The 26202-nt window shown below is 50.1% G+C and overlaps 1 protein-coding gene across 3 annotated transcripts in view; it reads right to left on the reverse strand.

Moving 5' to 3' along the window:
• Nucleotides 1-1247: 1247 nt before the first annotated feature.
• The window catches only part of RNF182 (ring finger protein 182), a 128121-nt gene continuing 103166 nt past the window's right edge, over nucleotides 1248-26202 (reverse strand). For 2 of the 3 annotated variants that reach the window (XR_015251056.1, XR_015251055.1), the window contains 4 exons: nucleotides 22386-23331; nucleotides 9604-12312; nucleotides 6907-7035; nucleotides 1248-2412 (listed from right to left, as the gene is read on the reverse strand). The gene's annotated coding sequence lies outside the window, so the exon portion shown is untranslated. The remainder of the gene's footprint in view (nucleotides 2413-6906; nucleotides 7036-9603; nucleotides 12313-22385; nucleotides 23332-26202) is intronic. The other variant, XR_015251057.1, reaches the window with a different exon arrangement.

Here is a 26202-nt window from a genome sequence, read left to right on the forward strand (position 1 = left end):
GCACCTGGGTGGCTCAGTCGGTAGAGGGTCCGACTTCAGCTCAGGTCGTGATCTCACGGTCTGTGAGTTCGAGCCCCATGTCCGGCTCTGTACCGACAGCTCGGAGCCTGGAGCCTGCTTCGGATTCCGTGTCTCCCTCTCTCTCTGACCCTCCTCCGTTCATGCTTTCTCTCTCTCTGTCTCAAAAATCAATAAACATTAAAAAAAAAAGAAGAAGAGGGGTGCCTGGGTGGCGCAGTCAGTTAAGCGTCCGACTTCAGCCAGGTCACGATCTCGCGGTCCGTGAGTTCGAGCCCCGCGTCGGGCTCTGGGCCGATGGCTCAGAGCCTGGAGCCTGTTTCCGATTCTGTGTCTCCCTCTCTCTCTGCCCCTCCCCCGTTCATGCTCTGTCTCTCTCTGTCCCAAAAAATAAATAAACGTTGAAAAAAAAAATTAAAAAAAAAAAAAAAGAAGAAGAAAGGATGGAAACCAGAAAGCAAAGAGCCATGTCTGTGATTGGAAGAGTCCAAGTAAGAAGTAAGGTATCATGATTGAGGATGGGAGGAGGGTGCAACTTGAATTTGTAAAGGTGGAAAAGCAGCGTCTTCATTGGGTGGCTGCACCAGATGTGGGCAGAAGGAGAGTTCAATGTCGCTTACAGAGCAGTCGCCCGGCGGTCGCCTCCCACTCACAGGCCCTGGGTACATGGAACGGGCAAGAGAGATTTGGTAGGGGACCGAGTCTGACAGGCATGTGGCCTCTTTTTCTCTGAAGGCTTGTCCTCACTTGCTTTGAATCCTACAAAGGGCTTCCATGTGGGGTGAGAAGCAGCGTAAACATTCCATCAATGTTGAGTCCTTACCACTTGTAAGGAATGATACCAAAGCAAAAGTCCTTTCACTGGAGCAAATGGCAACTTTATCTAAAACGGGCACTTTAAATAATGTCCTAAAGAATTCAGAAGGAAACAACCAGCCACGGAGAAGGAAGCGCTTCCTGAGCCCACAGTGGGTTGTCTATACCCACTCTTTCTTTTTTTTTTTTAATTTTTTTTTTTCAACGTTTTTTATTTATTTTTGGGACAGAGAGAGACAGAGCATGAACGGGGGAGGGGCAGAGAGAGAGGGAGACACAGAATCGGAAACAGGCTCCAGGCTCTGAGCCATCAGCCCAGAGCCCGACGCGGGGCTCGAACTCACGGACCGCGAGATCGTGACCTGGCTGAAGTCGGACGCTTAACTGACTGCGCCACCCAGGCGCCCCTATACCCACTCTTTCATCCACAAGCACTGATATCTCTCCAAACACCTGTCTTCACTAGATAATTCTACTGTCCTTCTCTTTGCGGCTTGTGCAGATACAATCCTTCCTCTCTGGGCAGCGGACAGCACTGCCCAGTACGAGGTTCAAGGACAGACGTCTGCAGGGGCAGTGGGGCTCCTCAGGAATCCCCTTCTGCCTTGGCATTGGCAGTCAGTCTGGGGCTGCCGGCATCTGCCGTGCCTTATCAGTGCAGCTCAGGAGGCAGGATGAAGTGACTTCACCAGGCCTGGAGAAGAATCGCTAATCAGGATGGTTCCAGAACATCTCTTCAGACGCCTAATAATAAATGCTTCTGTGGCGGTGGCCTCGCCCTGATTCTTCCGTAGGGAAGGATGACAAAACCAAGGCTACCACCCTGGTGGCAGAATTACTGCCCGTGACCCCCGCTACACTCAAGGAATTGGCTTTTACACAGCCTGTTTAAAAAAAGGACACATGACAAATCTCTCAAAGGTCAGTGGAAACAGGCACAATCTGTTTTAAAATCTCAGTAGAGAAAAAAACACACAGAGTGAAAGAACATACAAGATTAATGATCTCCCCGCAGTGCAGGGAGAAATCAACACCAGCTGGGGGATAGATCTGTCAGAGGCAATGAACGCCATGAGCAAAGGCTGTTGATAAGTTCATTTGGTGCGGAATTTGAAATATGATTTATAGATGCACACAGCGCAGAGAAGAGCGTCACTCTTCGCAGAGTGTAAATACCTCCAGAACACGCAGGGCCCAGCTCCAGAATTCAATTTTTTTTTTTTTTTTGACTTCTCATTTTATCCTGACCCTGTTTCGTGGTTGCCGTACAACTCGTGGGATATGAAGTAGGAAAATCATTAATATCAGTTGGGTCTTCTGTTAAGGCGTAATAAAGGAAATGTGTTTGCAATAGGCATGTTCGTAATAAAATCCTCTCGAAAAGTCGACTTCTTATTTGCCAGGACACTTGCTGATTCAAATATTTTGGAGGTAGAAACACACGATGTCTCACTTCCATGTAGTTCCTTATATCAAACCTGAAGCTGGAGAGAGATTCCATTCCAGTTGTGTTGATACCTTGGCTGGTAACGTCCCCGCTGTGGAAGGTCACCACCTCTACCATGAAAGCATGATGCCCTACAGAGAGAAAATAAATGCAAACTACATTACGTGATAGGACTGATTTTAAAATATTTTCCCCAGACATTAGACTGAATGAACTTTGGAACTTAAATCCCCAAATATAATAAATGAAACGAGGGTTTGAAGCCGTTAAGTCATCTAAATGCAGCCAGCCTGCAACTTCCTTCCCCAAACCTTTTGCCAAAGCGTATCTTAGTGCAACCAGTGGCCTTAGATGCCCCCTCTCCCTGCACATCTCCGTGATCCCAAGTGGGTCAAGCGGCAAAAACTTCATTGGCCAAACAGGACAACGGAAGACCGTGATTGCCCACAAATTAGGGCAGCCCTGTCAGCCGAGGGCCAGTCAGGGTCCTGGAATCTTTGGATGTTAGAAGTGGATAATCACTTGGAGGTTCGGTACAGGGCAGCAAAATCAAGGCTTCCAGGTCACCCGCCTGGTTCATGGACTGGAATCCAGCGTGGCTAAGTCCTCTCCCAAACAGAACAGAACAAACACAGACGGTGACTAGGCGGCCTCTAAACCATGCGTTAGCTCCAGCCCCAACTACGTTGCGGCTAGCACAGACAGCAGAAATCCGGAGGAGTCAGGAGGCCTTTCCAGCGATAATCAGCAAAGAATTAAATCTCAAGTTTACGATTTTAGCCCAAAGAGGTTTTCTTTAACGGCAAAAAAGAGGGAACGACTTTGTACTTAATGAATGAGGAGCACCACAGCTTAGGTGTGGATACAAGGGTCAGCTAAAAACGGGTAGCTGGGTGTGTTTGGTGTGGTGTGGTCGTAGTTTGGCTGCGGCTGGGTGTTTTTAACCATGAAATTGGTATCGGAAAATGAGAAAAAGAGGGTCTTTCCAAAACACCCAGGGTTTCCAGATCCTGGGGAGAAAGTAAAACATTTTAGAGAAGTTTCAGATACTATCTTCCTCTTATAATTGGGGGTACTTGTATGTGTGCATGCATACGCATGGACATGTGTATACATGTGGACATGTGTGGACACGTGGACGTGTGTATGGCAATGTGTACACGTAGACATGTGCATGTATGTACATGTGGGTGTGTGCACATGTGTGTGGGCACATGCACATGTATATGCAGACATGTGCACATGGATACATGTGTATACATGTACACGTGCATGTGTGTGCATGTGTGTACATATGGACATGTGGGTGTGTGTGGACGTGTGTGTATTGTGTACATGTAAACATGTGTGTGTGTATCTGGACATGTGTGCATGTATGTGGACAGGCATATGGATTATGTGTGTGTGTGCTCATGTGTGTGGACATGTGGGTGTGTGTGTGCGTGTGGACATGTATGTGTATTGTGTACATGTGAACCTGTGTGTGTGCGTGTGTGTGTCTGGATGCATGTGCATGTGTGTGGACATGTGTGCATACATGGGGGTGTGTGCATGTGCTCACGTGTGAGGACATGTGTGCATGTGTGTGCATGTGTGTATATGTGGATGTGTGTGCACATAGAGGTGTACACGTGTGAACATGTGTGCGTGTGGACATGTGTGGACACGTGGACATATGTGTGTGTGTGTGTGTGGCTATGTGTGTGCACGTAGACGTGTACACGTGTGGACATGTGTGGATGCGTGGAAGTGTGTGTGTGCATGTGTGTACATATGGACATGTGGGTGTGTGTGGACGTGTGTGTATTGTGTACATGTAAACATGTGTGTGTGTATCTGGACATGTGTGCATGTATGTGGACAGGCATATGGATTATGTGTGTGTGTGCTCATGTGTGTGGACATGTGGGTGTGTGTGTGCGTGTGGACATGTATGTGTATTGTGTACATGTGAACCTGTGTGTGTGCGTGTGTGTGTCTGGATGCATGTGCATGTGTGTGGACATGTGTGCATACATGGGGGTGTGTGCATGTGCTCACGTGTGAGGACATGTGTGCATGTGTGTGCATGTGTGTATATGTGGATGTGTGTGCACATAGAGGTGTACACGTGTGAACATGTGTGCGTGTGGACATGTGTGGACACGTGGACATATGTGTGTGTGTGTGTGGCTATGTGTGTGCACGTAGACGTGTACACGTGTGGACATGTGTGGATGCGTGGAAGTGTGTGTGTGCATGTGTGTACATATGGACATGTGGGTGTGTGTGGACGTGTGTGTATTGTGTACATGTGAACATGTGTGTGTGTGTGTATCTGGACATGTGTGCATGTATGTGGACATGCATATGGATTATGTGTGTGTGTGCTCATGTGTGTGGACATGTGGGTGTGTGTGTGTGTGTGGACATGTATGTGTATTGTGTACCTGTGAACATGTGTGTGCGTGTGTGTGTCTAGATGCATGTGCATGTGTGTGGACATGTGGGCATGTGTGTGCATGTGTGTATATGTGGATGTGTGTGCACGTTGAAGTGTACACGTGTGGACATGAAAAATGAACTTTATTTTTTTTTTTTTTTAATTTTTTTTTTTCAACGTTTATTTATTTTTGGGACAGAGAGAGACAGAGCATGAACAGGGGAGGGGCAGAGAGAGGGAGACATAGAATCGGAAACAGGCTCCAGGCTCCGAGCCATCAGCCCAGAGCCTGACGCGGGGCTCCAACTCACGGACCGCGAGATCGTGACCTGGCTGAAGCTGGACGCTTAACCGACTGCGCCACCCAGGCGCCCCGAAAAATGAACTTTAATTTATTTTTGTGTCTGAGTCATTTCTAAAGAATCTTACACCCCCTGACGTTTTTCCTTCCTGTAGCTGCAGGAACCCTTCATAGAAACTCGGTTCTCCCTCTGCCACTCTGCTGAGACCACATCATGAAGAGAACCTCTGCGAGTGAGCAGGAAATTCATTCCCCCCCTTCCCGGGGCCCGAAAAGAGAAAAATAATCAAATGGTGAAACCCCAGTATTTGTGTACCCATATGATGGGTTTGGTTTCTCCAGGGCTCACTTTCATCTCAAGCGATCCTTTCTGCGCCCCCACCACCCACACCCTGGCCCCTCAGCCGGGAAGGGGGGATGTGTCCAGCTGTCCCCATGGTGACGGCGATGAACATGTGAGGTATAACAAAAAGCCGCTCAGCCCGCAAGAGAAGCGCTGGTCTGGACGGAGGGGCTCGCGGACATCGTGCCATGAAGCGTTATCATCATATTTCCAATTTTAAAAATCAATCCTGCCCAGAAGCATGAAGATTTCTTTCTACTTTATTTTTCTTGTGTGTGGTCTAGTACTTTCCCCAAAGCATGTACCTGTCCGTGGGTGCACACTTCAAGAACTAGCTGAACTGGATGGCTCAGTTGGTTAAGCATCTGACGCAGGCTCAGGTCGAAGTCTCATGGTTCGTGGGTTGAGCCCCACGTTGGGCTCTGTGCTGACAGCTCAGATGCTGTGTCTCCCTCCCTTTCTGCCCCTCCCCCGTTCTCTCTCTCTCTCAAAAATAAATATTAAACAAATTGAAAATAAAAAGAATTAGCTGACGAAACAAAACAATATACACACATGTATTATGTATATTACATATAATAGAATATGTATATTCCAACGAGGATAGTCAGGATAACCCCAAAAAAACAACCCCCAAACCTCAGTGGCTCGATACGGTATTGGCTCATCCTTTGTTCATGTCACATCTGAAGCGGAACAGTGACTTGATTCCAACAGGTGACTCAGGAATCTCATTTCTCTCCATCTTGTGTTGCCACCACCTTAAACACGAGTCCTTCCAAGGTTGTCACAGGAGAGCGTGGGCCACTGCACACGGGGTTTCGCGTCAGGCCTAGAAACCCCTCACATCTCTCTTCCAGCCACATTCCCTTGGCCCAAACCCAGTCATATGGCCCCAGCCTAACTACAAGGGCAGCTGGGAAATGCATCCTCCCAGGGTTCAGGGAAGAGAAAACCAGATTGAAATGTAGCCAATCTCTGCCAGAGGTGATGTTTTCTTCAGTCTATTAAGTCATTAAGCTTTGAGTGTGCTACATAAGCAATGGAAAGAAAGAAAGAAAAAGGAAAGAGAAGGAAAGAAAGAAGGAGGAAGGAAGGAAGAAGGAAAGAAAGAGAGAGGGAGAAGGAGAGAGGGAGAGAGGGAGAGAAAGAGAGAGAGGAAGGAAGGAAGGAAGGAAGGAAGGAAGGAAGGAAGGAAGGAAGGATGGAAGGGGCTAAAAAAGCTGTTGTTACTCTGATACAATCAGGTCTTTGATCCGACTTAGTATCACCAGATGCCGGACCAAATGAGAACTAAACCAAGGGGCAAAAACCCACTGTACAGACCTAAAAAGTTACCTTTCGTTCCAACGTTTATTTATTTTTGGGACAGAGAGAGACAGAGCATGAATGGAGGAGGGGCAGAGAGAGAGGGAGACACAGAATCGGCAACAGGCTCCAGGCTCTGAGCCCTCAGCCCAGAGCCCGACGCGGGGCTCGAACTCACAGACCGCGAGATCGTGACCTGGCTGAAGTCGGACGCTTAACCGACTGCGCCACCCAGGCGCCCCAAAAGTTACCTTTCGTTCCAAACTACACGGACGTCTCAGTTCACAGGAACTGGTGTGCCCACGGAGCGTGCCAAGATCTGAAGTCCCCCTTGGAACACTACGGTGGTCAGGCCTGGAGGCCAGCGCATCGAGAGGGCCCTGGCGGAGAAAGAAGGGAAGAGCCAGTCTTGGGAATTATTCCACAAGCACAGTGTTCTGTAGGGCAACCAGGACCAGGGCTTTAGGTAGCAAGTTACATGAGACACATCTACTGAAGGATGTGGGGGCCCAGGACCATCCCTGGCAGGGTGGGGATGAGCCGGTCCACCTATCCCCACACACGTCGTGTGCCCCTCCTGTGTCTCCTGCCCTGGGTGGGGCGCCACCATCTACCCAGCTGCCTAAACCTCCTTTCGCCCCTGCAGAGTCCCCACCCTGCTGATTCCACCCGGCTGCCCCCCCCACCTCGTTCACCCCACTGTCTTTATGCCACTGCCATGGCCTTAGCCCAGGCTCAGCATCGGCCTCTGGGCTTCTGCAACAGCCTCTCCCTGGTCTCCCCGCCTCCACCTAGTCTCACCTCATCCGCTCTATGCTTTGTGCTGCAATCCAGAGTGTTCTTTCCAAAACACAAAGCTGATCATGCCAACCCCCTGGTTTGAACTTTGTAATAGACCCCGCTGCCTTCAGGATAAACTTTAGGACCCCTGGTGTGGCCAGCAAGGTCTCACATCATCGGTGCCCTGCTCGGTTCTCCAGCATCACCCCCGCCCCCACCGCCCCTTCTCCCCAACAGCCCACGGGCACACGACGCTCCAGGCAAACCACCCGAGGGTCCCAGGGGAACACAGGCTCCATCGTCACCAGAGATGGGCTCCCTCCTCTGTGTGCTTCCGTCTCCCACCCCCTCCCCAGGGTACCTCCCCCTGTCTCCGAAGGGGGCGGAGAGAAGGCTGCTTCTCTGTGGCGAAGCAGAATTATTTGAACGTGGCGCCACCGTGACCAGACTTAGCATCAGAGTGCCAAGCCATTGTTTGATCAGCACTGGGGTCAAGACACAGCTATTAAGAGAGATATGCCTTCGCTAGTATAGACTAGCCCGGGGTGTGGCCACAGAGGCACTCCACAGAGCAGCCCTGAGGCACTTTTATGTGCTTGAGAAGCCCAGGGGGCACTGGTGGAGAGAGACCTCCCTGAAATGGAGGTAACCACGGGCCCCCCCGCCCTCGTCCCCCTTTTCACGGATCTGAGCCCATCTCAGCCCTCTCTCCCAGAAGCCTTCAGGAGCCCAGGGCAAAGGGGGACCCCTTGGACAGCCAGACACAACCTGGTGACGCCGTTCACAAGCGTCCAAGTCTTAGGACTGGAATTATCCCACGGGGAAGCTTGCCGCGTCCTGAAGGAGGAGGCGTGGGCCCCAAACAGGAAGGGCTTCAAGGGGGCCCTGGAACAGCAGATGGCGGGTGGGAGGATAAACCTGAAGCAAGGGGAACGCCCTGGTGGCATTCTCAGCGAATCCCCTGCTGATGGCCCAAGGCGGGGACTGGAAGCCGGCCAGTGCCTTCAACGCTCAACGAAAGGGGCTGCGCCATGTCTGGGGGACTTTCTGAGGGAAGCCAAGTTTGTGACCTCAAGCGTATCATCACCTGCAGGGGGTGGGGGGACAATGATGAGGGAGAAGAGTGGAGGAGAGGGTTTCTGCCTGTCTGGAGGGGCTGGGAAGGCAGGAAGGGGAGGGGTTCCCTGTTCTCTTTCCCTTCCTGAAGCCAGACAAGGGGTCTGTAAGGGAACCCCTTGAGGAACGTGATGTGACCCCGGAGTCTGGAGGACGCAGACAGAGACTGGCGCCTGGCCCCTGCCTGCAGCGTTCTGGAAACCGGTCCAACCAGAGGCACCCTGATGGGAGAGCGTGGGGAGAAGCAGGTTGGGGGGGCGTGGGGGTGGGGAGCGGCCTGCTTTCCCAGAGCTCGGAAGAGGGAGAGAGCGTTTCCCACAGACCAGAGCGGGCCCTGCACAAGGTCATGGGGCTTGAGCTGCCTTGAAGGGAGCACTCCCAATGGGGTGCCTGGAACAGCAAGAGAGCACAAGAGAAGGGTCTGCGAAGGGTAGAGCTTCAGAAGGGTCGTCACCTGCACCTGTGCACCAGGGAGCCATGCCTTGAACGGACGGCCCCAAAGGGGGTCCCCCAGAGGGACACTGTCAAAGAACTCACAAAGATCCGAGCTCACGTTGGGGCACCCGGCCCTGCCAGAGGCCAGCAGCGACGAGGCTCCCACGCCCTGTCTCTCCTCCCTCCCCCTCAGCCCGGAGGGGAGGTCGAGGCAGCCCAGGGAGCAGACAGGAGTGTAAAAGGGAAGACGAACACAGACGTAGCAGAGAAGCAGACCTCACTGCCATTCTCCTCACTGCGGGCTGCTGGGTGAGCAGCTGGAAACTGGAGGCACTGAAGCTTTGATCTTAGACTCAACGAGATTAAGGGAGGGAGGCCGCCCACGAGGGCCTTGTGACCAGAGAAGCATCGGGACCAGACAGGCATGTGGGAAATTCCGGGGGGAAAGGGCAATGGGTGGTGAGGAAACATGGATTTTTCCTGCCTGCGTGGCCCCCCGGACTGGCCCGCTCGGTGACCTGGCTACACCCGCTACCCTGGGCCATACCCCGGGTCAGCGGAACCTTTGGGCCTTACTCAGACAAGGGGGCTCTCGGACATCTTGGATTGCCACTCACCTGGGCTTCAGGAAAGCTTCGCTTTGGGGCAGTAAACAAAGCTGCCCCACACCCCTGACTACCCTTTCTTAAAGTTGGGTTATCCAGAGCTGGGGCGGGGGTGCACCTTGACCTTGACCTCCTGAAGCCACCAGGGCTATGGAGGCAGCCTGTATGATTCCACTTGGAGAACATTCTTCGCTCACCATGGAGCCTCCAGACACGCTGCGCTGTCTTCAGGGGAGGGAAGGAAGGGAGGGCCACATCCAGGCAGCCGAGGGAATTCTGCGGGGACATCCTGGGAGTTTTGTTCAGCCTGCCTGATGAGGGTTGTCGACTCCAGGCACAGACCCAAGAGCTAGGACATGTCAGGCTTTGTTCAGCCAGGCTCCCCCGTGATTGAGAGAGCACGTGAGTTTGGAAGCAAAACAAGCAGGCAACTGTTTAAAGCAGCTGAGTGAATCCAGCGGCCTTTCTCTGACCCGGGAGAGGGAGCAAAGAAAGAGACTTGGAGAGAATCAATCCCTCCCAGGGATCCCTCCCTCAGGTAGGGAAGACGGGGCTTTTCTGCGCACGCGAGGTTTCCACAAGCTGAAGTACCAGGATATGGGTATTTCTCCCTACTTAGTTTTCTTTCTGCAATTCTTTTGGGGGGCAGAACCGTGTGTGCGCGTGTCTGTGCGTCGGTGTCTGGGTCTCTTAGGACCGCTGTAGCAAATTACCACAAACTTGATGGCTTGGAGCAACAGAAACGTCTTCTCCCGCTGTTCTGGAGGCTTCAGGTCCCAAATCGAGGGGTCAGCATGGCCGCGCTCCCTCCGAAGGCTCTGGGGAAGGACCCTTCCTTGCCTCTTCCAGCTTCCGGTGGCCCCAAGCCTTCCTCGCCTCGTGGCTGCCTTGTTCCGACCTCTGCCTCTGTCTTCACGTGGCCCCCTCTCCTCTGAGTGTTCCCCTCTGCTTTTCTCCTGTCTCTTTTAAGGATACTCGTTTGTCATTGGAGTCAGTGGCAATTTGGATAATCCAGAATGATCTTGAGATCCTTAATTATTTGTAGTCATGTCTTTGGCGGGGCGGGGGGGGGGGGGGGAGGGAGGTTGGGGAAGAACATCGTTCAACCCACTGCAGGAGGGCAAGAAGACAGCAAGAAAATGATGAACTATTTAGGCTCCAGGAATAAGGAACTGGGATTTTTAAAAAAGAAAAGAGAAAAGAAAGAAAAGAAAAGAAAAGAAAAGAAAAGAAGAGAAGAGAAAAGAAAAGAAAAAGAAAAATTCTCTCTTTCTGGAGGTATGAGGCCAGCCTGTCCTAGTCTCCATACAGGACATCACAACAGGGACCCCCACACCGCTGCCTCTTTGGAATCTCTAGATGTGGACCAGTTGGAGGCCTTAGGATCAAGAGGACATAGGGCTTTGCACCAAGCCTCCCCCCCTCTTCTGCTGGGTGGTGCCGGATGGCAACATCAGTGATCGCAAGGAGACGGAAAGTCGTTCTCGGTTACGCGACCGACTTCGGCTCAGGTCATGATCTCGCAGTTTGTGAGTTCGAGCCCCACGTCAGGCTCTATACTGACAGCTCAGAGCCTGGAGCCTGCTTCGGATTCTGTGTCTCCCTCTCCCTCTGCCCCTCCCCTGCTCACGTTCTGTGTCTCTCTGTCTCTCAATAATAAATAAAGCGTTAAAAAAAAAATAGAAAAAAAGAAAAGAAAAACAAGGAACAAGTGGATCCTCAGGGGGTTAGACCTGGCGACGAGCAAGCTATTCCTGACGGGTTGAATCTAGCATTTTCTGGCTTTATGATCCCAAGTTTCTAAGCCACAGTTCTGTTGTGCCTCCAAAAGGCTTTGTGGAAAAGGGGTTACAGGACTCGAGGCCCTGGGCTGCTCTTCAAGAGGTATTTATGGAAACCGTGTTAGGCGACAGGTGCCTGCAGGGAGGTTCAACCTGGCTGGGGAGAGGGAAATCAGAGTAAGAAGAAGAGTGTTCTGTGTGTCCTTTAGCCAAGAATTTGAGCCAGTGACTCCAGGGTGGGATGCCATGCATATACAAGCATAAGGAATTGCTAAGTAAATTTGCCTGACACCCAAGTGCCCCAGACCCCTCTAGCCTACATGAGTCACATGCTCAGTAACACCTTGAAGACAGTGGTCCAAGGCCTGTATTCTATGACGCCCCAAATGACACCGTCTGGCTCTTGTCTGCTCCTCCGGCCCACGTCCAGTCACCCGCGTGGACTGGACTCTGGCTTTTCCGGGGTTTCTGTTGTTTCCAGAACTGCTCTGCTCAAGCTTGAACCCTGGACCATCCCTTAATGCTAAATATAGATTATAATAATTAACAAGGTTTTGGTGAAAGCGTGGGGATAACAGAAGCTTCGGCTGCTCTTGGAGCCAATGCACCAAGACTTCCTCGGGTTTCCATTGGACACCGTTCTCCGTAGGCCCTATCCCACGGTCATGATGAAAAGGCCAACCCAGCTTCCAAAGGGCCATGTCTTCCCAACTTGGAGTCCAAATGGGTCTTTTCTGAGGCTTCCACAGAAGGGCGGAAAAAAGTTGTTTCTAGAAGGAAATCATCTGAGATTTGCAATTCTGCCCTCAGTGAAGACATTTTAATTATGGAAAACATTTAGATTCTTTATTCCAGAAGATGATCTGGGATTTATGAGTTTCATAAAGAAAAAGTCCATTAAAGTGTTATTCTGCACATAATGAAGAAGTCTGTCTTCTCTCTGTGGAGAAAAAGAAACAGTACAGGCTTCAAAGCTCCTTCACATATAGGTGTTGTTGTTGTTGTTGTTGTTGTTGTTGTTGTTGTTGTTGTTGTTTAGAAAATGAAAAAAAGAGACTCTAGACTCCCCCGGAGCACACTGTTCTACGCAAAGAATAAAGGGATGGAAAGAAGGGAGATGGGAGGGAGGGAGACAGAGAGAAGACCTGATCACTTACAGAACTTGGTCATATAGCATTTTAGTTTTTTGATTACTCATTTGTCCCTCACTATAGCAAGCAACTAAGACAGAAACTGTCTCTTCATAAATTGTATATCCCTGTGTGCTTACTTTGGCCTAACAGGTGGTCCATGAAAGTCGATGGATGGATGGATGGATGGATGGATGGAAGGAAGGAGGAAGGAAGGAAGGAAGGAAGGAAGGAAGGAAGGAAGGAAAGAAGGAAAGAAGGAAAGAAGGAAGGATGGAAGAAGGAAGGAAGGAAGAAGGAAAGAAAGAAGGAAGGAAGAAGAAAGGAAGGAGGAAGGAAGGAAGGAAGGAAGGAAGGAAGGAAGGAAGAAAGAAAGAAGGAAGGAAGGAAGAAGGAAAGAAAGAAGGAAAGAAGGATGGAAGAAGGAAGGCAGGAAGAAGGAAAGAAAGAAGGAAGGAAGAAGAAAGGAAGGAGGAAGGAAGGAAGGAAGGAAGGAAGGAAGGAAGGAAGAAAGAAAGAAGGAAGGAAGGAAGAAGGAAAGAAAGAAGGAAAGAAGGATGGAAGAAGGAAGGCAGGAAGAAGGAAAGAAAGAAGGAAGGAGGAAGGAAGGAAGGAAGGAAGGAAGGAAGGAAGGAAGGAAGGAAGAAACAAGGAAGGATGGAAGAAGGAAGGAAGGAAGGAAGGAAGGAAGGAAGGAAGGAGGAAGGAAGGAAAGAAGGAAGGATGGAAGAAGGAAGGAAGGAAGGAAGAAGGAAAGAAAGAAGGAAGGAGGAAGGAAGGAAGGAAGGAAGGAAGGAAGGAAAGAAGGAAGGATGGAAGAAGGAAGGAAGGAAGGAAGGATGGAAGAAGGAAGGAAGGAAGGAAGGAAGGAAGGAAGGAAGGAGGAAGGAAGGAAAGAAGGAAGGATGGAAGAAGGAAAGAAAGAAGGAAGGAAGGAGGAAGGAAGGAAGGAGGAAGGAAGGAAGGAAGGAAGGAAGGAAGGAAGGAAGGAAGGAGGAAGGAAGGAAGGAAGGAAGGAAGGAAGGAAGGAAGGAAGGAAGGAAAAGTGTGCTTAAAATAGTGTGTTAAGGCAGGCAGTCATTTTTTTCCTTCCTTTATACCATTTGAAATGAAACACAATTCTATCAGCCTTTTCGCTTTTGTTGGTGATTCTCATGGAGGTGGGGGTGTGGTGAGAGTGTGCAAACTTTCAGGTCACATTTGGGGGCCTGGTGTAGTGTACAAGCGACAAGTTCTCACTGCCAGCATGAAAGGGACTGAGCTTCCAGGCTGCAGATCCTGGAGGAGAAACCATGTGGAATATTTTTTAACCTTCCGTGCCTGACATCTGTCTGAGCTTTTGTAGAGTGAAGAGCTCTTTCAAAGAATGACCTTATTTGAATTCTCACAGCCGCCTGCCAGGAGTCTCCACTAGGCATCTCCAGTGTGCACAGGGAGAAACTGAGGATAACCAAGTTACGGGACCCATCTAAGGTCAAGCAGCTAGAACTTGAATCTAGGTTTCCCGGCTCTCAGCCCGGGACTTATCCCACTTGACCACAAATAGGAACACAGTACTGGCTGTGTCTTCATGTCACAGGAAACGATGGGCTTTGTTCATTTTTAATGTCTCAAGAGTCTATGCATCCAAAGCAGACACCAGTTACGGACTTGATGCATCAACCGTGAGGGAACAAGCCGTCTCCTACTCCCTGGGCAATGATTCTACTTAAGTCATATTTAATCACACTCAGCAGAATGCCAAAAAGGGATCAGATCAACTAGAGGGAAAAAAGCAAGGTGTACTTATACAGCCGATACGGGAGAGGCCCCTTGAAGATGCCCCTCTGAGCACCAGGGTGGTGGAGGAAAGACCCCTGGACCAGGCAGCGGGGGCCACACTTGTGAGCCCACCCACTCCACCGTGACAAGCCAGTGCGTCCTCGGGCGGGCCACTGTGTTGGGCATGCACCAATGGAAGCACAAGATGACGAAAGCTGACTCATGGAGGTGGCGCCGGGGGATCAGGTGGGGCTGTCGGGCTGCCCTGAGACAGGATCACAGGCACCGGGAGAGAAAGGACACATACGGGATGCCCTTGCTTCGAGGTCAGCTGCCGTACTCAGGGGATGCCGTGCCTGGGCACAACGTCGCCAGGGCAGGGCTCACGGCCGAGACTTCTGAGTACGTAGAAGCAGAAGCATGAAGGAATGAGAAACCGTGCTCAAAGCCAATCAGGGTCAATGCCCCCCACCTCCGTGCTGCCCACCCCCAACCCCGAGCCCCCAGCAGGCATTCGGGTCGCTTCCTTACTGTCCCAGCTGCAAACTCCACCGGCCCCTTAGCCTGTGAAGAGGCAGCAGGAAGAAGACGATGTGGCAGAAAGAGGACAGGTTTCTGACTCACACACGCCTAATCAGAGGCTGGCTCTGTAAACCACTGGCTGTAGACTCAGCTCAGGTCGTACAACTGCACAGGCTGCTTCCCTCATCTGCTCGGGGAAAGATGGAAATATTCCACCCCTGACAACCGCAAACCCTCTCTACGGCCTTCGAAGTATCTTGATAGGATCAAAAGCTTCAAGCACTCGCCTAAAGACTCCTTAACCCTTCCCACGCTTGGAGCACTTACCACACCAGATGTCTGGTCACGCCGGACGAGACCGCACAGGAGCCACAGTTAAACTATTCTGCGTTACGAGTAATAAAATGAAGAAATTAAAGCATGCGTGCAGTGGTCCAATCGTGATTAGTTTCTCTGAAAAGCCATATCCCTGAGGAGGCTATCACAAATTAGGAATCCAATTTGCAGCAAGGTTTTTAGAAGTCGAACTCCTACACCCTGAACTAGCACCGCCTTGAGTTAAACTGTCAAACGTGACTCAGCTTAATCCTGGTTCCCTCGTTTATGGACGTGCTTTCTTATTATACCAAATCTTCAGATCTGTATTTTGCTTAGCAGTGTCATTACTTTGAGGCTCCACAGAGCTACGTGTTTAAAAAAGAAAGCACGGAAGGGGGAAAGGGAGGGGAGGGGAGGGGAGGAAGGAAGACGGAAGGAAGGAAAGGAAACAGAAAAAAGAAAAGGAAAGCCTCTCGGTTTCGTGGGATGGCGTGTGACTTCTGCTCTCAAGTTCCACCAATTAGCTCTGGCGCCTAGATTATCTTGGCAGCCTTCTGCATCCCATCACAGATGGTGTGGAAAAGCCTGACTGCTGACTTTCTGGCTCTGCTTTCTTATTTCCTCTCCCCACCGCTAATTTAAGAAAGTCGACATGATACCAGGACTGAGAGCCCTGCCTCACTTCCCCTGCCTTCACCTTCTCCAGCCTCCCACAGCCACATCTCCCACGGGACCCCTCTAGCCCCGGAGCCTGAACTCAGAGCAACAGGAAAAAATCAGCATCCTTAGCCACACGAGCCAGTGTGGTGTGGAATTAAGTTGCAGCCCCAAACGAGGAACCCGTGACCCTGAACTTCTGGGCTCCTGCAAACTCCAGCTGCCTCAAGTCTCAGCACCGCCTGCCCTTGTAGCGTAGATGCACTCCACGGAGGTGAGCTTCTCCTCGGCCCTGCTGACACCCCCCTCGGGTTCCAGTCCCTTACTCACCCTCTAGGCAGGGCCGTGCTAAAGCTTATAGTCCATAAACCATATCCTGGCTCCTCCAGCCTCCGCCGGGGCGGGCCACTCATTTCTCAGGCCCATCAGTAAGTAGACAGGCTTCAACAACCCTATGTGAACCCGTCTTTGATTACAGGCGCGGCCCGGGGCCAGCGTCCTGCATGGGAAAGGTCCTAAGCCGCATGCAAGCTTCCTTCACCCAGCTTCCAGAACGCAGTGGCTGGCTACCCAGGGAAGGCAAGGTGGAGCAGAAGCCTCTGCTAGATGGGAGAGAGCAGGAGAGATGGGGCGGGACAGGGTCTCAGCGGTTTCTGCTGATGAATATCCAAACTGAGTCTGTGGGAATGGAAAGAAAGCAACAGCTTTCCAAGCGCCTCAGGTACTGTGACAAGAACTCCTTCCTGATGGCTGACATGACAGGACCCCGCTGCTGCCAGGGAGGGGCAGGGCACCCTAAGGTCTCTGGGTACCCCAGAATAACAGCTACACTTGGGCCCAGACAGGGCCTTTATTAATACAGCTCTGACCCGTGACTCCCCTGCTCAGTGACTTCCGGCGGTTTCTTCCTGCCTGCGAAACAGCTTGCTTGCCAGCTTCCTTCACAATCGGGGATCAGTATTGTGTCACAGCTCTCCAGAGAAACAGAACCAGGAGGGTGGAGGTGTGTGCACGCGCGTGCATGCGTGGAAAGAGAAGGAGAGACAGAGAGAGGGAGAGGGAGAGATTTTAAGGAATTGGCTCATGGGGATACAGAGACTGACAAGCTCTAAATCTGCAGATCAGGACAGCAGGTTGAGACCCAGAAAAGAAGCGGTGTTGCAGTCTCCTGGCAGAATTTCCTCTTCCTCCGGGAAGGCCAGTCTTACTGCCGTAAAGGCCTTCAACTGATTGGATGAGACCCACCCACGATGCTGCTCTACCCAAAGTCCACCGATTTAAATGTTCATCTCATCTAAAACAAACCTTCACAAAAACACATGTAGAACAACGTTTGATCAAATATCTGGGTACCATGGCGCAGCCAAGTTCACACATAAAATAAACCATCACACACATGGTTTTCCAGCTTCTTTTTCCAACATGGTCCTTACACGAGCCCCTTTTCTGGCCACTCAGAGGCTAGTAACTACTCCTCAGATACACCAGGCTCTGGGCCTTGTGCATCCCCGAGTCCTCCCAGGACCCTATTTCTCTGTCTTAGCACATTTCATTGTAATGAGATGTTGACCTGCCTGTCTGTCCACCGGATTTTTCTACCTCCTCAAAGACACTTTCAGTCTTATTCATCCTTATTCAGCCAGCATCTAACACAGCAGTTGGAACTCAAAGACCTTCCGTGGATGTTTGTGGAACAAAAGTCAGTCCAGAAAGCTCAAGACCCACACCAAAGGTGAGGGCTGATGGAATTGAGCCTGAAATGGACAAGGAGCTGAGAGCCCGAGAGGCCACAACAAAGCCCAGATTCGCTCCTGGCTCGGGGAAATCTCGGAAGGCTTTCTCAAGGAGATGGCTTTTGCGTTGTGCGCTGGAGAATAATGAGATTTCAACCCGTAGGGAAGGGGGAAGGGCGTTCCAGTGAATGAATGGCTTCAGTTAGGGCACAGAAGTGGGAAAATGCAGAGGTGTCCAGGAAAGTGGACAGAGTGGCCGCAGTGTTCTTAGAACACAGGCTCCATGCAGGTGGGGTAGGCGGGCGGGGTGGGGGAAAGAAGCTGGAAAGGCAGCAGGGGCCAGACTGTTGGGCACGTTCAGGCCGGGCACAGCGCCCTGGATGTATCCAGATGCAGTGGTAAAGCATCGGAGGCCGTCTACACCGGCAAGAGTGACCTAATGGTTCAAGCTGGGCTGTCACTTCTGCCTCTGCCAGGAAAGTTATTAGTTCGAGGTCGCTAATGTGCGGGTCCTGAGAGGTGAGCTCACGGACGCCCGAGTGAATTAAAGGCCCGGGGTGGGCGCCAGAAGCTACCTTCACTATCATTCATTTGCTCACCCTAGCCGGGGCCAGAGACCGGACTGCTCCAGTTGGTGGCGTCATTTAGACATTGTCTGAAGGAAGTGAAGGAAAATGTTCCAGAAGCGGAAAGACCTAAACAATGGCTAAGCTTTAGTCCTGGGTAAAGCTTTAGTCCAGGCCCATCAGTAAGTAGACAGGATTCAACAACCCTTTGTGAACCCGTCTTTGATTACAGGCGCGGGGCCAGCGTCCTGCCTGGGAAAGGTCCTAAGCCGCATGCAAGCTTCCTTCACACAGCTTCCAGAACGCAGTGGCTGGCTACCCAGGGAAGGCAAGGTGGAGCAGAAGCTTCTGCTAGATGGGAGAGAGCAGAAGAGATGGGGCGGAAGCAAGCCAAGGGGTGGGTGGAAAGGGCGGCTCCGGGGCCGGGGGAGTGGATGGGGAGGCTGGGGTCGGCCTCTCAGCAGGGTCGGGGGTGCTGGGCTCCAAAGGCCCCGGATGCTGCAGACTCTGGAGGACCGCAGCCTCCCCCAGCACCTGGGCCGCCAGCTGCTGGGCCGCTAGGTACGTGGCTGTGGGGCCAGGCCCAGCCGGCCAGACCCCAGCTCTCTCCGCCAAAGTACCTACAGACAAGCCTGCCAACGGCCTACGGACTGCTCTGCAATGCTAATCAATTCCTTCACTTCCCCAGCCTCCGATTTCCCCCCAGTTCAGTCTCAAATATGATTGCAAAGGAAGAGCTCCCCAAACACTTCTTTCAAGGGATTTACTGGACCTTCAGCATCCAGAGAAGGAGTCCCCACTATGCCGCTCAACCGTTCCTTGATTTTTGGGGGTCCTCACTCCCAACAGCTGTTGGGAATGCATTTCCAATGGCCTTGGTTCCGTGCCTGCACCTCTCCTGAAGGACAGAAGCTCGGGGTGGCAATGGCCGTGTGCCTGTTCTCTGGGTTCCCCTGCCCCTGGTCAGCCAGGTCGCAGGTACGCTCAGTTGGACACTGGGGCTCCCGTGTGGCAGGGCCAGGGCTGGACGCAGGCCCACGTGTGGTGCCAGGCTCTGTGCCTAAAACACTCAGTGCCAATATTTGGGCGTTTAAGGTAAAGCCTGCCCTAATCTGTGGGGCCCCAGGCAGTGAGAAGGCAGGTCCCTGACTCTGGCCCTATTTCATTCCTAACTGGGTTTTAAAGCCGAGACTGCAATGTTTTGATGTGATTGAAGCAGAGCTTTAGGAAGAAGAGAAACAGCAGAGGACCCAATATTAAGGTCCCTTAAGGTCTCCCAGGGAGGAAGAAATGAACACAATTATTTTTCCATTTTAAAAAAGGGGGGAGGGGCGCCTGGGTGGCGCAGTCGGTTAAGCGTCCGACTTCGGCCAGGTCACGATCTCGCGGTCCGTGAGTTCGAGCCCCGCGTCGGGCTCTGGGCTGATGGCTCAGAGCCTGGAGCCTGTTTCCGATTCTGTGTCTCCCTCTCTCTCTGCCCCTCCCCTGTTCATGCTCTGTCTCTCTCTGTCCCAAAAATAAATAAACGTTGAAAAAAAAAATTTAAAAAAAAAAAAAAAAGGGGGGGAAAAATCCGAGTAGGAAATTAATGAACGCGAGGCTTAGTAAACACAGAAGTATTTTGTTTACTCCTTACAGGCTGCATTTCACAATTATTAGCCTCTCTTTCGTAAAATAAAAAAATAAATACATTTTAATTTAATGAAAAAAAAACCCACCTGCTCAAAAGGTGGGCTAAATTGTCTGCCTTCAGCCTTATGAAGCTTCACTGAAGCAAACCTTCTCAGGAAGATCATGTGGGAGTTTTTCCAGTAAAACTGCCAGTGGCAGGTGGTTCCAAAAGCTGTGCCAGAGGTCCCCCCGACTCCCTAAGATGAGGCCATGGGACATCCCAAACTCCTCCTCCCGGAAAGAAAACCTACAAAGACTGATTGAACAACAGCAGCGAGGCTGGATTTTGAGCCCTAAGAGCTAAGGAGGGAAGGGGGCCCTGTAAGCAGTTAAGCGCCCTCCTGCTCAGCCACCCTGTCCTCTGGAGCCCCTGGGGCTGTGGAAGGCAGTGTTATGAGGAGAAAATCACACCAGGTGCTAGAAGCGTAGATCCTTCCTGAGCTGTGCTATTCACGGCATCCCCTGACTTAGTCCTCACTGCAGCCGCCTGGGTTAAAGAGGTACCACGATTGTCTCCATTGTTAGCATAAGAAAACAGAGTCCAGCGAGGTTAGGTAACTCGTGCCAGCTCACGTAGCCAGTAGAAGTAGAACCCAGGACTGTCTGTGGTATTGGCACAAAAACAGACACATTGATCAAAGGAATAGAACAGAGAACCCAGAAATGGACCCACACATATATGGCCGACTAATCTTTGACAAAGCAGAAAAGAATATCCAATGGAAATAGACAGTCTCTTCAGCAAACGGTGCTGGGAAAACTGGACAGCGACATGCAGAAGAATGAACCTGGACCACTTTCTTACACCAGACACAAAAATAAACTCAAAATGGATGAAAGACCTCAATGTGAGACAGGAAACAAAATCCTACAGGAGAAAACAGGCAACAACCTCTTTGACTTCAGCCGCGGCAACTTCTTACTTGACATGTCTCTGGAGGCAAGGGAAATAAAAGCAAAAATGAACTATTGGGACCTCATCAAGGCAAAAAGCTTCTGCACAGCGAAGGAAACAACAAATAGAATGGAGAAGATATTTTCAAATAACATAGCAGATAAAGGGTTAGTATCCAAAATCTATAAAGAACTTACTAAATCGAACACCCAAAAAACAAATAATCCAGTGAAGACATGGGCAGGAAACATGAATAGACACTTCTCCAAAGAAGACATCCAGATGGCCAAGAGACACAGGAAACAATGCTCAACGTCACTCCTCATCAGGGAAATACAAATCAAAACCACAATGAGATACCACCTCACACCTGTCAGAATGGCTCACGTGAACAACTCAGGCAATGACAGATGTTGGCGAGGATGCGGAGAGAGAGGATCTCTTTTGCTTTGCTGGTGGGAATGCAAACTGGTGCAGCCATTCTGGGAAACAGTATGGAGGTTCCTCAAAAAATTAAAAACAGAATTGCTGTATGACCCAGCAATTGTACTACTAGGTATTTATCCCAAGGATACAAAAATGCTGATTTGAAGGGGTACATGCACCCCAATATTTATAGTAGCCCTATCAACAGTAGCCAAATTACTGAAAGAGTCCAAATGTCCATCTACTGATGAGTGGATAAAGAAGATATAATGTATATACGTGTATGTACATACACGTGTACATATACATACATAATAATGGAATACTACTCAATGATAAAAAAAAAAAAAAGAATGAAATCTGGGGTGCTTGGGTGGCTCAGTCGGTTAAGCGTCTGACTTCGGCCCAGGTCGTGATCTCACACTTTGTGGGTTCGAGCCCCACGTTAGGCTCTGTGCTGACAGCTCGGAGCTCAGAGCCTGGAGACTGCTTCAGATTCTGTGTTTCCCTCTCCCTCTGCCCCTCCCCTGCTTGCGCTCTGTCTCTCTGTCTCCCAAAAACAAATAAATATTTTTTTTAATTAAAAAAAAAAAAAGAATGAAATCTTACCATTTGCAACAACATGGATGGAACTAGAGGGTGTCATGCTAAGCAAAATAAGACAGAGAAAGTCAGAGAAAGACAGATATCATATGATTTCACTCATATGTGGAATTTAAGAAACACAACAGATGAACATAGGGGAAGGGAAGGAAAAATAAGATACAAACAGAGAGGCAAACCATTAGACTCTTAAATGCAGAAAACAAATTGAGGGTTACTGGAAGGGAGGTGGCTGGGGGGATGGGCTAGATGGGTGATGGGCACTGAGGGGGGCACTTTTGGGGATGAGCGCTGGGTATCACTTGTAAGAGATGAATCACTGGGTTCTACTCCTGAAGCCAAGACTATACTGTATGGTAACTAACTTCAATTTAAATTAAATAATAATAATAATAATAATAATAACAACCCAGGACTGCCTATGTCCAGAGCCAGAGACCTTACCTTTAACTATCAGCCTCACACTCCTTTCTATCCAAGCCCTGCCAGTTGGTCACTCAGGAGTGGGAGGACCAGGGCCAGGAACATGGGACAGCAGAACAGCCATCACCTACGTGTAAGGAGAGAAACACGGACACGGATAGGGGCCGCACATATCCCATTCATTCCTCCAGCGATGATACCAAGGTTAACTGAAACTTCTCTCAGTACCCCTGGGGATGACCCTCATTTTTTGACTGCAGCCAGCCGTAGATAACTTGTTACCCAAATACAGGAGTCCCTCCCTCTACCTGTGATTTTGCTCGCCACCATTTCAGGCACCCACTCGGGGTCCTAAAACGTATCCTCGGTGGATAAGGGGGGATCTGCTGTATTCGGGGTATTGCAGATGTAAGCTGAAAACATCAAGCCTGGTGAGACCCAGCATAAGACAGCCTATTTAATCCACGTGGCTCTGCCCTTCTCTCCCTTTTCGCCTGTGCAGGGGAACAGCGTGCATCTACCGATGATAGTAGTTTTCTTCACCTTCTCTACCCTTCTCTGTTGAGCTGCCTGGAGAGTTCAAGGAGTGAGAATTATCAGGAACAAACGAAATGTGGAGGAGTGTCATTTTCAAACGTCTAATCAGTTTTGAAGACCAGCTGAAAAGGCCAGTGCGTAAATCCGCACCCTTTGGCCGGGCTGCGTGAATTTGCCTGTCTTCTAGACGCCCCGTGCAGAGACCTGATAATTGCTGGTCTCTGCCTGGTGATCTACTGAGCTGCCCCAAGTCGGAGGCATCTTCTTCCTCATTCGCTGTCCATGGGTAGGTACCCAATGTGATATGCAGGGTTTATACAAAATCAAGCATAAGTGAACACAGAGCCTCACGCTTAGCATCTTTGTTTCCATCGGTTGAGAGAGCGCGGGAAAGCCGTGCCTCCGTTTATGCGATTAAACCTCAGCAAGGCTTCTTCTCAATCCATCTCAAAAAGGAGCCACTCATTTCCTGCAGTGCTACGATTATTTTCCAAAAGCTTGGAGAGAGGGGGAGCCAAATCTTCCATCGGCTGTCTGGGACGGGTTCTAGGATACCTGGTAGGCTTCTTCCTGGCGAGGCGACGAGAAGGCAAATAGTGGCTTCTCGTTACTGACAGCAGTGGGGTGTTGGGATGGCTCAGCTGCTGGCGGTACTCCAACCAAAGACCGAAGTCTCGAAGTCTCGGAAATCACCTTGCCTCTGGACGCCATTAATCCCTAATGAGAAAACAGCATTCACTTAGTCCACGTAGTCTCTGGGGGAACGCACCTACAGGAAACCTATCCTAACGCACAGAATCCAAATGCCTAGTTGTGGAGAGTCATCTCGTGTCTCGTAGTGGGTGCAGCAGCACCTGTTCCCGGGGCTGCTCCAGTCCCTCCCCCTACCTCTTCCTGGTGGAAACCTACCAGGAGGAGATAGCCGATGCTTTCTCTCTGCTATAACTCAAAAGAATTAAAGAGCACCAGAGAAAGGAGAACTTTGGAGAAACAAGTAAGTAGCAGCCAGAACAATTTATACAAGAGATGCACACTCAAATATTGGTCTACTCCCAAGACCTACAAGCCCTACTTATAAATCAGCAGTTGAATCACTTGTGAGCGCCTTCGCGTAAATAAATGCTGACCGGGAAACATCAGTCCGCAGCAGCAAAAAAAAATGTTCTTAAGGGACAAGGGGTGATCTAGAGATAGAGAGAAATAATTCATAGCCCTGTTTTCACCAGACCTGCCCCAGTGCGGCCTTGAGTGAGTTGGTGACGCAGGGAATTTAAATATTCATTTGTAGCAGCTATCTATCTACTTTTTGTTTACACCGCAGGACTTCCTTTTGGGAAATGCAGCTCCCGGCCTGCTGAGCTATCCCCCAGGGCTGGCATTCCTGTCATCCTGCCTTCCAGGCACAGGAATGAGCGTGGTCCGCACCCTGCACCCTCGTTGTCTGAGGAAGAGGAAGGCAGCTTCCAAATGGTCTCCAATGATCCTGCTTCCTGGGCTCATACCCTGGTGTAGGCTCAGGCACGGCGTACCAGAGCTGGTCTGTGTGACCAACAGAATAGGGCAGAAAGGATGGTGTGTCAGTCCCAAGATTAGGTTATAAAAGACTGCGGTGTGATACTGGGCTCTCCCCTCCCCTCCCTCCCTGTCCCCTCCCCTCCCTTCCTTTCCTCCCCTCTTCTTTCTCCAATCAGTCACTCTGTGAAACCAGCTGTCTTTGGAAAGGACATTCATGCAGCCTAAGGAGAGGCCATTCGGTCAGCGAGCCCACAGCCAGTAAGAAACTGAGGCCTACAAGCAACCGCATGGGTGCCCTTGGAAGTGGATCCTCCAACCCCCCAAGAGCCTTGGGAAGACAACAGCTTGACTGCCTCCTTGTGAGAGGCCCAGAGTCAGAACCACACTACCAAGCTGCTCCCAGATTCCTGTCCCACCGAAATCACTTGAGATAACAAATGCTTGAAGCTGCTAAGGGTTGGAATAATTTGCTGTGCACCAGTAGGTAACTAATGTCTTGGCCAATCAGATTATAGCAAACTCCTCAATACATCAAACACCGTGATTGGTCCAGGGGAAGAAACACAACCTAAGCAGAGCCAATCAGAATCCTTCTCAAGAACTAATATGGAAAACAGGTGACAGGGAGTCAAGCCATCTTCTTTGGAATCTCAACCAGAGGCTCTATTATCTCCCTAAGGAAAAGTGGGAAAGGGGGGACATATTTAATAGGTCACATTTTATGGAATCCCTCGTGTCATTTGACGGCTGGAAGCTAGAGGTGGTAACTGTCCCGCAATGCATGGGAGAGTCCCACACGACAAAGGATTACCAGTTCCAAACTGTCAATACCTCCACAGTGAGAAACCCTGAGCTAGAACCTTCAGTGGATTTGTTTACGTGTTTGTTTATTTATTTAGGCAGGCCGTATGGAGAGATCTTCATTGAGAATGAGGTAAATTTGGATGTCAGCAGAAACCAAGATATACTGAAAGAAGGAAAGAGTCCTGATGACAGAATTTGAATCCCTGGGTCCACTCCTACCTGAAGCCAGAAGCCGTACCCTTTGATCTTCCTGACTATACGAGCTGAAAAATGTTCTTATCTGGTTAAAAGAGGTCAAATTGGGTGATTGATGTTTGCCACCCAAAGCAGCAAGACTGCTTCATCATTCAACCAACCATCCGTTCATTCAAGTCATATTTATTGAGCATTTCCTATGTGCAAGTCACTGGTTTACATCCTGGGGATACGTAGCTAAAGAGAGCACATTCCAGAATGACAAGGGATTAACTAACAATTACCATACGTAGTGATGTGTATTCTCTCTCTCTTTTTTTAATGCTAAGAAAATACAAAAGAAGAAAATCAGCTCAGTCTAATGGTAGGAGGAGGTAGTCAGGGAAGATGGCGCTCGGATATAAAAGGAAAGTGATAGAAGAGTCTTGCTTGGTAAACAACAAGTGACTCATTGCACAGGCCAAAGCTTTTGATATAGCCTAGCCCTGGCTATTGAGGCTAAGATCACAGTGATTCGAGAATCACTTACTGGCCATTTGGGAAAACACAAAGTAGTAAGACAAAACAGCATCGATCCAATGAAGTGTCCCTTATAAAGCACTCGGGTCATTCTCTTTGTCCACCTCTTTATGATCTCTAGTATTTCATCTTGAGAAATAAGTCTCTATTATGAAAGCAACTCTGTTTCTTAAAAGCGATAAAGAGAGGAAGACATTCTTTCGCAACCAGACTCAGGTCAAAGTATGAAAAATCATTTTCATTGTAATGTGACCTCATTACATCTCCTTCCCTCGGTACACGGAATTACCGAGGAAGTTACATGCTGTTAGCAGCTGGGTGGGTTGCCATGATGGTATTTCCTAATTCCAGGAAGAAAAGAAGTAAGGCTGCATGTCAAGGAGGCTCTCAATCTCTTATAAGCACTCAGACTGGGTCTTGGGGATGAGGACAGAAAGGAGTGGACGCTGAATTTTTTTCCAGAGACCTCCAAGCATTCCCTGACTAGATCCCCAACCCTGAAATTTCCAGGTCATCAATCAATCACAGCATAATATCAATTAGGGGTCTATGAGG

This window comes from Puma concolor, chromosome B2 (genome assembly GCF_028749965.1).
Source record: "Puma concolor isolate L17-30 chromosome B2, mPumCon1.1.hap2, whole genome shotgun sequence".
Lineage (NCBI taxonomy): Eukaryota > Metazoa > Chordata > Mammalia > Carnivora > Felidae > Puma > Puma concolor.